At 37.5% G+C, this 14,471-nt stretch overlaps 1 pseudogene; it reads right to left on the minus strand.

The window, feature by feature from the left end:
• Positions 1 to 8,396: 8,396 nt before the first annotated feature.
• LOC147604157 (uncharacterized) lies at positions 8,397 to 9,595 on the minus strand (annotated as a pseudogene).
• Positions 9,596 to 14,471: the final 4,876 nt, after the last annotated feature.

The raw sequence follows: 14,471 nt of genomic DNA on the forward strand, positions 1-14,471 counted from the left end.
TGTATAGTGCACAATTGTCGAATTCGTGTCTTCATTGCCTTCCCTGCACTATTCATTATAGGTGCCCCATCCCTAATTGTGTATATCTTACTGTTGTCATGGTCATGCGCACCCCAGGGAGTGGAAGGTGAACCTATGGGTGTGCTATCAACAGATGAGAGCGAAGGACGACGCTCACGTGGTGGTGGTGTCACAGTATCTGTGGCACTACCACCACAACAACCTCCCCCTGAAGACCTACTACGTGAGCGACGTCTATGTGAAGAGGTGGTAGATCGAGCTGTAAGAGGAGTGGAAGGCTGTGTGGTATGAGGTGTGGGAGCTGCTGTCGTACCTACGGGTGTGGGAACTGCCGCCTTCATGAAGCCAGATGGTGAGGCAGATGTCCCTGCTCCAGAACCCCAATAAGTCTGAGCCATGGCTCTCTGCTCTGGAGTCATGGACGAGAAAAAACCATATAACTGCTGGGGACTCATGCCTTGCGGTGTAGGGTTAAATGAGAAATCAGGACTGTAGTCGAGCGGCGGTGAGTCATCACCCATGGCCTGTTGGACAAAAAACCATATGACAAACTTGTGCGAAATGAAAATTACATGGTAAACGATGAAAGAACCATATGACAAACATTAACAATGATAAACAATAATGGTAAACCATATCACTTTGCACCTGCACTAGTGATTATGACGGTAAACATTAACAATGGTAAACAATGAAAGGACCATATGACAAACATTAACTTCCCTAAACAACAATGGTAGACCATATCACTTTGCACCTTCAATGTCATAAAATCATTACAAATATGTCATAACTATTTGCATAATCATTAAGATACATCATTTTAAAAATCATTATCTATTCTATCATCCTCATTAAGATCAGTAGCCCCAAAGAGATCTATGTCTATGTACATTTCAGCATCCTCATCATTAAAAGTCCCTTGATGAAGGATGTCCTCATCATCTATGTCTTCTTCCTCAACAGGTTTTCCAGCTTCATTGGTTTGCACCTCTTCATTTGGATCTTGCTCTAGTTGCTCCTCTTCATTTGCTTGCTCCTCTTCATTGTTGATATCGGCTTGTTCTTGCTGCTCCCCACCACCCTGTGAATCCACATCACCCTATTGTAGCTCTAATTCTTCAAAAATTTGCTTACTGCCCCCGGCGACTTGAACCACAAATAGCCAGCGTGGATCTTTTGGATCCGCTTTAAAGACAACCTGCTCACAATGCTCTGGGCGCACAAAAGTATCTTGCTGATCGGTCCATACCTTTGTGGAGTCCACTTGGATGAGGCCACTCTTGTCTCTACGTACAGTTGCATGTGGCCCATTTGTGATTACCTTGAACCACTTCACATCAAAGATAAACAACTCAAAACTTCTAAAGCCAGCCTTTAATATATCTTGAATGGTTCCAAAGTAATCAAGCATTCCAGTAATTGTGTTATCATCACTTGCACTTGCACGACTTTCTTGAACAAACTGTGCTGTGACACCACAATCAAAGGTTGCTCTTCTTTGGTCTATTTGTTCTACTCGAAAATGACGTCCATGTGACCAAAACGCCCCATTTTTGTGATACTACAAATAGCACATAAAGATTGTTGATGGACAAACAAAAACTAAGACATGTAGAGAAAAAAAAGAGAGACATGTAGAACTTAAACACTTACATGCCAATCGCATCCTTTTGTAAGCTCCTCCTCCTCCTCTGTTATAGTTAAACCAGCACGTTTGGCTTCTAAAATTGTAGCTTCTAGCCATCTACCTGTGGGAAAGTCCGGAAGAGCTTGCATACCTTCTGGATATGGGAGATTTCTTGTAGTGCGATTCTTTCTGAAACTTAAATGATCTTGTACTCGCTGTCGCTTGAGAGCTTCATATGTCTCAATCCACTTCTCCACTTCTCATATGTCTAAATCCCTTACTTGAAGAGTTCAGTGACACTTGTATTAGACCATCCAAAAATTGACGGTAAATTTAGCATCGTAAGAGATGCATGCAATACAGATATCTTGGCACCATTGTATAGTGGAAGGCGTGCAAGTTTACGCATGGCCTCTTCCTCTGGTTCATAATTTGACCGTTGAGAATGTCGTGGTTGATGATCTTCATGTTCATGCTCCTCGAAGAGAACTTCTTGTTGCTCGATAAAGACATCCAACATTTCCTCCATTGGACCTTCTTCCATTCCCTGACCTTCTTTCATTCCCTCGGGTGCTGTTAATTAAGCTCCATCTGTCACTCCCTCCTTTGATATTCTCATCCTTTGTTGGGGACGAGAATTCATAGACGCAATGTTATCAAGATGCGGCTACACACTTGCTTGGTTGTACGATTGAAACCGTAAATTTTGTAAGCGCTCCATTGGAAATATGCCAGCGTCATGAATATGCTGGTTGCAAATCCTTCGTTTTCGAAAGATTTGGTACTTACATCGCATGCATGGACACGCTATTCTCTCTTCAAGATTGAGAGGCTCCATCTAGCAGGATAACATGTATATGTAGCTCATTAAATGCAAATCATTATGCATTACACAAAGCATTATGTAAACCATAAAATAGGGCTTCTTAGGGAGATTTTAAAAATAACATTTAAAGCGTCAAACGAGCTTCTTTTCCCTAGCCGTTGAGGGAGATTTTAAAAATATCAAAAAAAGCGTCAAACGGGCTTCTTTTCCCCAGCCCCGTTGAGGGAGATTTTAAAAATAACTTTTAAAGCATCAAACGGGTTTCTTTTTCCCAGCCGTTGAGGGAGATCAAGTATACATTAGCGATGTTTAGGCATATACATTAGCTTATGGATATGTGCTTTAGGCAATTACATTAGAGTATATACATATAGACATAGCGTTCACATGCATGTCTTAGACATTAGATTTCAAGTCGAAAAAGAGACCGAAACGCCTTGGGTATGCGCCAAAAAGAAAATCTCTCTCTCTCTCTCTCTCTCTCTCTCTCTCTCTCTTGCAAAGTGTGTGTGTGTGTATAAAGACAAATAAGCACATACATTAATTTCTTATGCACTCACATATATGCTAATATTAGCATATATGTGTATAAAACAACAAGCTTGCATACTCAATTTTAATTAAAAATTATAAATTGAGAACAAATTAAAAACAACAAGCTTGCATACTCAATTTCTATTAAAAATTACAAATTGAGAACAAAAAGAGAAGTAATATTAATAAAACAACATAATTGGTAATATGCTTACCTCTCAAATGTGGATTGGATAGTGCATGTTCGAAGCAGATCTGCAAGGTAGGACACACGTGAAAGAAACAAACCTACACACACATTGCATACATTAGTAATAGATTCGCATACACAAGCTCTCTCACTCTCTATATCTCTCACAACACACACATACAAATTTTCTCTCCATACATAATTAAGAAGGTAAGAAGAAGGATGGAGAGACGGGAATGAGATATACACACACATCACACATTTAACCTAATCTTCATTTACCCTAATCTCTCCACACACACACACACACACATAAGAAGATGAGGAAAGAGGGAGAGGCAAAACGCCATAAGAAGATAAGGAGATGGGGAGAGGCAAACCGTCCAAGGAGAGAGAGAGAGAGAGAGAGAGAGAGAGAGAGGGAGATCTACACACACATTTCACTAAGTCTCTCCACACACACACACACACACACACACAACAAGAGTGGGTTGAATGGAAAAAGGCGAAAGCTTGAGGGAGATGGACGGACGCATACCTTCTCTGGATGCAGTTCGACGCCGCGCAAAACAGAGAACAATAGGTTCTCGGTTGTAAAAAACTTACAGGCGATGGTATATCCGTCGGTATATTCGTCGGTATATGCATCGGTATATCCATCGATATATCCGTCGGTATACGCATCGGTATAAGCGTCGGTATACGAACTTTTGAAAATTACCTGCCTGACTTTTCGCCTCCAAGTTTAGGACGGGCATACCGACGTTCGACATTTGTGTCGGTATTCTAACGTCGGTATGCCCTAAACCTCTAGTAGTGTGTAAAGCAGATTTAGAGAAATGAGTCAACCTAAAGAAAATGCCCCTTTGTCTTGACAAACACTATTTCACAAATGAAGAAAAGTTAGATGGTATCAATTACAATCTCGAAATGTTCAAGACAAAGGCATTCTTATATTCATATGAGTTTTGAGAGATAGTTATTGGGGTGGATGGAATGATGGATACTATATCGAATCTAGTAGATCTAACTTAAATATTTCCAATGGATCCTAATTTTGTTTCTATGTGGAGGATGGATGGATACATATTCTTTATTTTCTATTATCACAAGCATCAATGATTCTATAATGACTATAATTAAGTGGCATAAGGGGTTTTTTAATTTTATTTTGAAAAAAACATTATTTGTTTTTATAGAATAAGGGTCATTTTAAATACTCAAAATTCATAGAGATAAATATCCCTTATACGCATTTGATGTAAATGTTTTCCTTTGAGTGAATGTCGAGTTAAATATATGCTTTCAATGTATATGAAAGTATACAAACCATGTGCAAACATTTAAATTTTATTTTTATGTATTAACATTGAGCTATTTTTGAGATTTTACTCAAATTCTAAGCTGTTATAATCGTTTTCAACTATAAACCTTCTTCATTTTAGAGGACCTCTAAAATAGACCTTGAGATCAAAGTAGCCCCTACTTTTTTTTCATTGCTTGAAAACCAGCACGTCCAAGAGCAGACATTATGATTCAAGATTGCATTGTGTATGGGTATGCAAAAATAGTTGACAGGAATTTGGATCTTGGGGAGACACATCACTTACTATCATATGGATCAAAACATATAAACTTCAATTATTACCTTGAGCAGTGTCGGCATCCTTCCACTTCTTGGGTATTTATGTCTAAATTAATAAAAATAGCCCACATCAGGGATTTCACTGACGTAAACGAAAACATGTGAACATGTTAATAACACAAAAAATCTTGTGATCACATGTTATATTCACAAAGCTTTCACAAGGGCCTAAAAAAATTATCTTTTTCGGGCATAAAAAATCTTCTTAGGTGGCCACTAACCTACTATTATGTGAAGATGGTAACATGAGAACATGTGAATAGCTTATTCCCATGTGTAGCCAAGTTTTTAAGGGGTTCCTAAATGGCAAGTGACTTGTTATTTTGTGAACGATAACATGAGAACATGTGAATAACTTGTTCACATGTGTTATTATCACAAAAAATCTTGTGATCACGTGAATATTAAATCCCTGGCCCACATGCCAAAAATAGTTGCACGCTTATGCATGGGCTTGCCCTTTATAAAAATAGAAGTTGTATTTATCACAAGCTTAGATAAATCCTTCCTATCTAAACCACTAAAACAAAAATGCACAAAGAACCCCAAGGAATAATTCACGTGCAAAAAAATTAATAGGTCCATGCCCAAGTATAACAAAAGTGGGCAGCTAACAATAATACAAAATATCTAATCAAAAAAATTAGAAAGAAAAGAGTCATGTGATGTAGGGCCTAGGAGATGGTTCTTCAGCACTAAGTTGGTTAACCAAAATTAAGAAAGTTTTCTCCCTCTTCCTCAAAGCCCTCTTGGCCTGAGTATGGCTCAAAAGTGGTTGATCCTTGCCTTCAGAAATTCCTTGTGAACAAACATTCTTACCACAATGCATAAAAGACATTGTGTGCTTGGTATAATCAATATGTGGTGTGTACTGATGTCAAAAAGGTATTTCCAAAATCATGTCAATACCATGTAAAGGTGCTACTAAGAAAGTACGTTCATCAAAAAATTATGCAATAGACAAAGAAAGATTCTTCATTTTCTTAGTGTTATTATACTTTTGATTTTGAAAATCAGCGTTTACTCTAAAACGAGAAGGAATCATGTCAAGATAAAGAGCATGTGAAAGACGTTTAGAAATAAAATCATGTGTACTACCATCGTCATGCAAGATTGTGATTTCTTTATCTTGAATTTTTCCTTTCATTTTAAGTAAAGTGTGGTGAAAAAGAAAGAGGATCAAGGATAGAAGTACCTTCTTGATCAAATTTACCATTAAACTCTGGCTCGTAGCCATCATCGTAAGCATCATCATCATCATCCCCAGTGCCAATTTCTTCATCACCATCCACTATGTTAAGCCGAACAATTGGCTTCTTGTTATTGTTGTTGTTGTTGTTGTTGTTGGTTGGATATTTATAAACATAGTGCTCCTTTTAACGGAAAGTGTAACATCGGATATTATTCACTTTTTCATCTTGATTTGTTGAATCTAGAACTTTTGTCTTCTTTGGTTCTCCACTTTCTCCATTATTGTTTCCAATCTTTGCTTTATTGTTTTTAAATTACTGGCTTCTTTGAGCTTGACCCTTGTGAAAAGGTCATTTGAATGAAGAATGCCTGCCATCAAAACCACTAGAAGATGTCAAAGCTTTAGAGAATTTATAAGTATGATTCTCCTACTAGAACCTGGGCACACCATTTTTCTTTTCACAATTCAAAGCAAGAGATTTAGCAAAGGCAAGAGTATGATGACAAAACATGTTAACCTCCGCTCTAATATTTGGATCCAACCCTGAAATAAACTTCCTTTTAAGCTTCTTTTCATGAACTTTTTCAATGGAATGCATTTGAATGAGGGCATTCCAAAAATTTTCAATGTAAGTTTGGACATCCTCCCCTTTTAACTATCTAAGAGTGTCCCAATACTATTGGGACATCCTCCCCTTTTAACTATCTAAGAGTGTCCCAATACTATTGGGCTTTGGCTTTGTACACTGAGGAGGTAGAAAGTGTCTCTTAATTTCATGCTGAAGATCCTCCCAAGTACGCGGTTTATGTCACCCATTCTTGGTAGCATTCTACCATAAATTAGCATCCTGAATCAAATGATTTGCATCGTACTTGACCTTGTCTTTTTCAGAAAATTTATCTCCCAAAACATTAGTCATAAAACTGGCTATAGGCCAAGCTAAAATCGTGCGTGCATCTTTCTTTTCATCAAAAATTTGAAAAGAGAAAGCCTTGTGACTAAAGCAGAATTCTTTCTGAGTCGTTTGAGCATCTAAAGTTGCTTTGACAACTCGACAAATAGAATCCTCGTCACTATCGCTTTCAATATCATGCCTATGCCATTTTCGATGTTTCAATTGGTCTTCTAATGCAATTCTATGAGTGCAGTGCATTCATTGACCAATTGTGCTTGCAAAGCAGTAAGTTTCTCTTGAATAGACAGGGATGCAGGTAAACTAGCCATGAATGATGAGAAATAAAGAAAAATGGCAAAAGTTCAGAAAATACTTATAGTAGTTCCCACTCTTGATAATAATTATGAAGTTCGTGTGACCTATGGAAAAATAGAAGAGTCATGTGGCCATCCAATGCAATCTCCAAAATATTTGAAAGTAGCGGTGAAGCGTCAGAAGGTCGTTTGGTGGAAAAATATTGAGTACCGGAAGAGAATTTGAGCTTCAAAAGAGCGAATGGTGACCAATTTTGAAAATTCTAAAAACTTTGATTTACTGTAATTCTACATTTAGAACAGGTGGGACACTAAAAATTTCTTTAGTTTGAAGCCGGGCCAAATTCAGATAAATTTGGGCAATTTTTAAAGGGTTTTTGACTTAAAAGAGCTCCACACATGAATCTCCTCCGAACTTTGAAGCTTTTTATGAGTAAAGGAAGATGGGAAGTATGGAGACCATGGAATTTTGCAGGCTTACAACCACCGTTGCAAATTCAAATCGCTAGACCCTTGATGAAAGTGTGCAGACAGGGTATAACTTTTATACAAGAGACCATTCTGGACGCATCCAACGGATCGGATTAGGCTTTCGATGAAGTTCGTAGAATTCCAAGGCTTAAGAGCAGGCCTGCTACACACTTTTACGTTTTCTTCTTCCTTGCTAGCTTTTTTTTTGCCTTGTACACGTAAACTTTGGAGAGGCTATTGAAGAGTATAGAGTTAGCCTTGTGTTTAAGCTTGCTGACCAAAAACAAGGTGCAACTTCCCCTAGGGACCTGCTCTCTGTGTAGGAAGGACACTTTAGCCTATTTATATCACCCCAAAAGATTTACGCTTGCAATGAATAGGCATTCTTCTTATTTCCCACATAGTTTTGTGCACGTAATCCTCAATTATATTCTGCTCATCCATATTTTGTGCTTTGTTGCTTTCTAAAGACTAGTCATGATGGTTATGCTTTCCATCCATTTGCTGCATGTTATCCTGATCCATGTTTACATGTATGTCTTTAAAACTAATTTGTCTTATTCTTCCTCTAAGCTTGTGTTGTTTTGACTCCATCACATACCTTGTCTTATGTGAGCTAGTTGCAATACTCCCTTTTTTCTATCTATGCATTATCTCCTTGTCTCCATGAAAGATAGGCTACTCAAACAATGGTGTACCTGCTTCTACTACCATTTGCATTACATTAGCAACCATATTAGGGGTCGGAGTCCTTCCCATTAAAACTCTATGTAATAATGTTTCCATATCAGGTCCTATTCCCATATAGCGACTAGTCTCAAAACCTAGGTACTTTGCACTTTGCATGTAGGAATTAATCACATATGTAACACAGGCATCAAAGAGTGATATTTTTCTTGCACCTCCTTCTCCTACTAACCAACTAGCATGTACACTCTCTGAGAGATTTGTGTTGGAGATTTTTTCTCTTTCCCATGGACTATAAGAGGCCTGACAATGCATCAATCACAAAGCACATAATTATGAAAAAATAACTTGTATTTAAAGGTTATAAACTTAATTAAATAAAGCCATTATACCTCGTGTTGACTTCCCCAATGGAGAATTCTTTCTTCCCACCTATTAAACCATCGCCTCATAGCTTTGATATTCTCTTTCAAAACATTTTCTTTTCCCCACCAATCCTTGATAGAGGTGGCTTGTTTTGCTGCACACTCCGGTGTCTGAGAGCTAGTGTCCATGCTTCGCACATGTTGAGATGTGTATGTCTATGGTGAGATAGCACCAATTTTTTAGTGTGCTTCTGTTGTAGACTCTGTTCCCAATGAAAGAGACAAGAACGCTCTCGACCATCTAACACATTATCAGGGCCTCCATTATACACAGTTCGTATTGCAATCCAATTGGCTCCAGCCTCATCAGCCCCATAAATCTTGCAAAGTCAACTGCTGGGAATCCTTCTTCTCGCATAACATAGTTAAGATTTTCCCAGAATAGAATTTGTCCCTCTGCATCCTGCTCTTTTGTCACATATAGCAATTACCACATCAAGCTTTTTTAAATTGCAAATTTAACTTAATTATTTTGCAATATGCCTATGTATTGCATAAATAAGTATTTTATGAATCACAAACACAAAATTTCTTTACACAAACCTCGGGTCATACACCGAACATGACATGATGGCCGCCATCAACTCTATGAGTGTGATCAAAGTGCACCCATGAATCATGCAAGTCTCCAGAGCCAGTTTGATGCATCCTATTTATTAGATCAACCCCTGAACCTCTTCCTTTTGTGGACATCTTAAAGAGGAAGAACTTGTCGGAGGTTTTTCCTTGACATGGGAATCGACTACCATGGAAAAAAGGAAACATACATCTTTTCTTGAGTTGCAAAATGCTGTCAAAACCATCCCCAATGACCCAAGTGTCCTTCTTCTTCTCATAGGCAACAATGCTCCTAAACCTGAATAGAAAATTAAAGTGTTAAATTTTATTATGGATTATATAATTTACTCTATACAATTGAATGTAAAAAGCAAGCCTTTGATTTTGAACAAGAGGTATCAACTCTTCTAAAAAGTTATTAAACTTTGATTCCCCCACTGATTCATTATACGATCAAATGTTAGAGTCCATAAGCAGTTGTCTCTCTACTAGCATCTGTATTTTTCTAGGCCCACTACCTATATTGTAATTCAAAAAATGTACCCACACAAGCCTCCTTAGTATCTCAATAGCAGCCCTTAAGGTTCCCTGCTCAACCGGATGACTCTGCTGCTCACCTTGGTGTATCATTAATCGTGTCATACAGTTATCTTCAAGAATGATGTAATAGACTGAACAGAGACATGTATGCACACAATGAACAATGTTTTTGCAATATTGACATGTAATTGTGCCCTTTATTCTTCAGCTAATATTCCTTTGGATACTCTATTCCCCAAAAAACCATGGAAGAACCTATCATTAAATCGTTGATTATTCTTATAATAGATGCAAGAGTATCTTTGACGTTGGAGAGAACCAAGACAATAACTAATCTTAGCATTGTGGTGGCATTGACATATTAGATTTCCTTGGCTGAACACTTTCATCCTCACTATCTGCTACATAATAAGCTTTTTGACAATGGACAATATGATACTCCATTGACAAAGATGAACCAAAAAGTGCAGATGACCATAAATATCTCTGTGTGAGTGATGGTATTTCTACCTCTAATTTCACTTCACCATACTGCAGTATAGCATGCAAAGCAATAAGCTTACAGTTCTATGGTAAAAGGCTCTGCAAAAAATATGCACTCAACAACAAATTTCCATCATGTAGACGCACAGAACGAGATATGGTGTCAACTCCTACAGCACATGAGATAGAAGTTTTGTGTGCCATTCTACAAACAATGCTCTTTTCTACTCTATGAGTAAGAAGCAATATGCACTAGCTTCCAGTTTTTTAGAAAACAAAACACGTTTTTTCACATTGTAGTACCATTACCTTTTTAGCTTCCACATAAATTTATAAAAGCCTAAATTTAATTTAACTTAATGAGTTTAAATGAAAGAAAAAAGAATATTTTTTATTACAAACCGATTTGATTAACATCATTAAAGAAGAGAAAAACACTTGTTTTAAAAATTATTCTCGAGTCGGCATCATTTAAAGTTCTCAGCCATCCCTCACTTGCACTTCCACTCCTACTCTCCCATGAAATTAATATCATTTAAAGCTTGAGAACTTTTTCGGTTTCTAATCTTTAAAAATTTTAGCTTCTAATTGAAAATTATTTTAATTTTTTTGAACTCCTAATTTTAATTTTTATGATCTTCTATATATACTTTATCATATATAAGATCCTATAAGTATATATAAATAACACTTAGATATAATATAACTATATATTTAATATTTATCATATACAATCATATATATATATATATATATATATACCAAATCTAAGTGTGTAAATAAATGATATATATATATATACACACTTAGATCTATATTATATGCAGATATATAGTAGATAAAGTATATATTTATATATTTAATATATATATATATATTAACTATATATTTAATCTGTATTGTTTACACTCATATATATACTATGTCTAAGTGAGTAAATAAATTATATATATATATAAGCACACTTAAATCTATAGTACATGTAAGTATATAATAGATTTAGTATATATTTTATATATACTTTCACTTTCACTTTAACTACTTTAGTGTTAGTAGGAGTGTTAGTGTTAATGTGTTAGATTTCTAATGTTAGTATGTGTGAGAGCCTTTAAGTGTGAGCTCTCTATCCCTCCCTTGCCATAATGCGCCCTCCTATGCCTCCCTCAACTAGGTACCCCCCCTCCTCTCCTCCCCTGCTCCGCGGGCTCTGGACCAGCAAGGGAGGAAGCTTTTCCCCCCTTACTGGCTGGTCGGCGGGCCAACAAGGGGGGAAGCTTGCCCTCCCTTCTTGGCCGGCCGGTGCTGCTCTATAGCTAGTCCAACAAGGGAGGGCAAAGCTTTTCCCTCGCTTGCTGGGCGCAGCTCTGCCGGCCAGCAAGGGGGAAAAGCTTCCCTCCTCCCCCCCACCCCCCCCCACGCGTGCCCTCCCTTCCCAGCCCAAGGGGGGGAAGTTCCCCCACCCTCATGCCCTAGCGCTGTAGCCGCCCCAACACAGGGGTGGGGGGGGCTCAGCCGGCAAGGCAGGGTAGGGCACCCTTGCCCTCCCTTGCCGACCAACCATAGAGTAGGGCTCTCTAGCTCGATCGGCAAGGCCCTTATACACAAGGGTTTTAATGAATTTTAAATTAAGTATGAAAACTCTATGTCAAATGTTAATCTTCTTTGTACATTGGCTATGAAAGGTGTGGTGCTAGTAATGAAGATTTCATTGTTTTGTATATTTGAGGACAACATGATGAAAAGGAAATGTGAACGCTTGATTTTTGTCAAATGTTAATTTTCTTTGTACATTGGCTATGAAAGGTGTGGTGCTAGTAATGAAGATTTCATTGTTTTGTATATTTGAGGACAACATGATGAAAAGGAAATGTGAACGCTTGATTTTTGTTTTGCAATTTTTTTAAATGTTTTAAACGTTTTGGTTTAGTTTTAAAACCATGTGTGCATGCTACCATTAAAAAGCAATGTACTAATTAAGGGTTTGTATATATGAAAGTACACGAAGATTCTAACATTAGAGTCTTACCTTTGATACTTACATTTTAATTTAAACAGTGTATAAGAAATTATCAAGATTTTGTTCTTCATAGCATACATTTGAATGAAAAGCATACATTTTGAGATGTGAAGACTGTTTTATTTTGATTTAATTTGAGTCCCATTTTAAGCATATCTTTTAGATGCTTACTCATAATTTGAACTTATGATATAAAAAATAAGCAAGAATGGGAGCAACTCCATCAAAGACAAAGACACCTTCTTCCTTTAAAAGTAGGCTTGCTTTCCAATTATGATTTATTGTTATGCAAGCTTGGTATTTGTGCTATGAATACTTTGTAAGCTTGCTACCCCTTTTTAGGAATTGAGTACTCATTGCGATCTAGGAAGACTGGTTATAGAACTTGCGCACGCAATTCTATGGCTTCTTCCAATGTTGTTCAAAGGAAGAAACCAGTCCAGGACTCTCTTCCGTCCAATTTTCAGAGCTCACAACATGAGGAGCTTGATGGCATGAGCGAAGATGAAGTAGAGATAGACCAAGAAGAGCATGATGAAGTTTTTCCATCTCACAATGCTACCTCTCATCAAGAAGAGCATGATCAAGAAGACAATGCAACTACTATCTCAAAAGCAGCCAAAGTGGTTGCAAAACCAATTGATCATCCACCTACCTTTGGTAATGGCGTGCCAGGGTGGATTTTGGAGGAGGAAAGCTTCATTGTCAATAGAGGTCGGGATCCTCCATGAATACCTCTCTGTAGACTTTCTATGGAGAATGAGGCCATTCAAACTATTGGTCCAAGGACAGATGGTCTTGTCAAAAGATTTGAGAAATCTAGTTACAATGTGTTGGGGGGGCCCATTTATTGTGTGTTTCAAAAAAGCTGGCCATGATCAACAATTTGTGTCAAAAAATGATATGCTTGAATGGGGACCAATGTGGAGAGAAGTTAATAAAATGCTCGAGCAAAATCTACTAGCAGAGTGGGAGGATCTTCGACGGAAGAAATTCTTTATTTGTTTCCGTAGTTGTCATTATGTTGCAATTGTAGGAAGAGAGATATACTCTGCTCTATGCTCACATGCCGGTTGGATGACCCTTCATGTGAGCGATATTTGAGTGCGCAAAAGTTTAGAATGTACTTGAGGAAAGAATGGTATTGGGGAAATCTTTTGAAACAATGCCTCAAAATGAAAGGAAAATTGGTGGAGGAGCTTTGAAACATGGTTCTCTAACCAAAGAAGAAACCATCTTGACAATGCTTTTTATGAGTAATGGGCTACATGAATACCAAAGAATCAGATGAGAAGATTCCACAGCTTTCAGAGTCTTCCAAGAGAGTATTTTATAGGTATTCATACTACATTGTCTCATTCTTTATCATTATTTGTCTTGAATTAGAGAACCTAAGTTGCATGTGACATACTAATAATAAGTTAAAAGTTAATGATTATTCCACTTTAATAGATGGATTGTGAAGCTTCATGAGCATGCATTTGAGGAGACGCCAACATTTGTGGATGAGTGGATAGATCGCTCTGGACATGGCTCCATGTTTCCTCTTTGGATGAGTGGATAGATCGCTCTGGACATGGCTCCATGTTTCCTCTTTGGATGAAGGAGCGTGGCCTTAGTGAATGGGAGGTGCAATATTATCCGGTGGTGGCTTGACTACCCCATTGGAGAGTATCCAAGGCATGAGGGAGATCATTACAAGGGTATTATTTTTCTACCTTTCCCTAGCCAAGCTGTTTCTATTATTTTACTATGTTGTCTTCTACATGAAAACAAACATTCATTTATTATAGAGCATGCACATGAGAGGCCAGTTGGTAAAATGGAGGAGGTTGGTTCAGCTTCTACGAAAGCCATCTCTTCGCAAAAGAAATCCATCTCTTCTTAAAAGAAAGCAGCTAATACCGTAGAGCCCTCCTACGCAAAAGTGTCATTTTCATGCATAGAAGATGCATATTGATTATTATTATTTTTATGCATAAAGGAATAATTTTCTTTTATTTTTAGATCGATGTAAGCTTTGAATTTTCATTTATTTTTATA

Source organism: Cibotium barometz, chromosome 62, assembly GCF_041138505.1.
Source record: "Cibotium barometz isolate CiBa-2024 chromosome 62, ASM4113850v1, whole genome shotgun sequence".
In the NCBI taxonomy this organism is placed as follows: domain Eukaryota; kingdom Viridiplantae; phylum Streptophyta; class Polypodiopsida; order Cyatheales; family Cibotiaceae; genus Cibotium; species Cibotium barometz.